This window comes from Papio anubis, chromosome 1, assembly GCF_008728515.1.
Source record: "Papio anubis isolate 15944 chromosome 1, Panubis1.0, whole genome shotgun sequence".
Lineage (NCBI taxonomy): Eukaryota > Metazoa > Chordata > Mammalia > Primates > Cercopithecidae > Papio > Papio anubis.
The window spans coordinates 131,044,260-131,045,802 of record NC_044976.1 but is presented as its reverse complement, the minus strand read 5'-3'; positions in this window follow the sequence as shown (position 1 = coordinate 131,045,802).

Genomic DNA, 1,543 nt, shown 5'->3' with positions numbered 1-1,543 from the left:
CCAGCTAATTTTTTGTATTTCTAGTAGAGATGGGCTTTCACCGTGTTAGCCAGGATGGTCTCAATCTCCTGATCTCGTGATCTGCCCGCCTCGGCCTCCCAAAGCACTGGGATTACAGGCATGAGCCACCGTGCCTGGCCAGTTCTTGCATTAATTTTTTGTCATGTTTAGTGCAATATCATAAGCCTTGAATAAAAACCATGGGACCCATACAAAGTACCACTAGTGATGCTGGAATTGCTCCCAAGAAGCAGAGAAAAGTCATGACATGACAAGAAAAACTTGAATTGCTTGGTATGTACCATAAATTGGAGTCTGCAACTGCAGTTGCTCTTGCCTGCCATTTCTAGATAAAAGAATCCAGTGTAAGGACCATTGTGGAAAAAGGGAATTTGTGAAGCCATCCCTGCAACTACACCAACAGGTTAAAAAACCATGTATTTTTTGTGAAGTGTCCTTTGATCTCATTTGAAAATGAGGCTATAAAAAAGGCATACCTATAGACTCGAATTTGTTTCAAGAAAAAGCAAAGTTGTTATATGACAAAGCAAAAGGAAGGTGAAGGGTCTAAAACTGGAGAATTTAATGCCAGCAAAGGATGGTTTGATGATTTAGAAAGAGGCCTGCCTTAAAAATGTCAAGATAACAAGAGAAGCAGCTTCTTGCTGATCAAGAGGCAGCAGATGAGTTCCCAAACACCATTAAGAAAATCCTTGAGGAGAAAAGATACCTGCCTGAGCAGGTTTTTGATGCAGATGAATGTGCTCTATTCTGTGGGGGTGGGTGGGTGGATGGGGAAACACCACAAAGGACATGTATTAGTAAGGAAGAGAAGGTAGCACCAGGATTTAAGGCAGAAAGGGCTAGATAACTCTACTGTTTTGTGCAAATGCAGTTGAGTTTATGATCACAACTGCCCTTATCTTTAAATCTGCTAACCCTTGAACCTTGAAGGGAAAATATAAACACCAGCAGCCAGTGTTTTGATTGTACCACAAGAAGGCCTGGACAACAAGAACACTTTTCCTGGATTGGTTTCATCAATACCTTGTGATTGAAGTCAGGAAATATCTTGCCAGTAAGGGACTGCCTTTTAAAGTTATTTTGATATTGGACAGTGCGCCTGGCCACCCAGAGCCCCATGAGTTCAACAGCAAAGGCACTGAAATCATATACTTGTCCCCAAACATGTTTCTAATTCAGCCTCTAGAACAGGGAGTCATAAGGACCTTTAAGGCTCATTATACACATACTCTATGGAAAGGATTGTCAATGCCTTGGAAGAGAACCCCAGGAGAGGGTCATCATGAAAGTCTAGAAAGATTACACCATTAAAGATGCCATCATTGTTGTAGAAAAAGTGGTGAAAGCCATTAAGCCTGAGACAATAAACTCTGCTTGAGAAAACTGTGTCCAAATGTTGCGCATGACTTCACAGGATTTATGACAGAGCTAATCAAGGAAATTATAAAAGATATTGTGGGAGGGGCGGAGCAAGATGGCCGAATAGGAACAGCTCCAGTCTCCAACTCCCAGCGCGAGC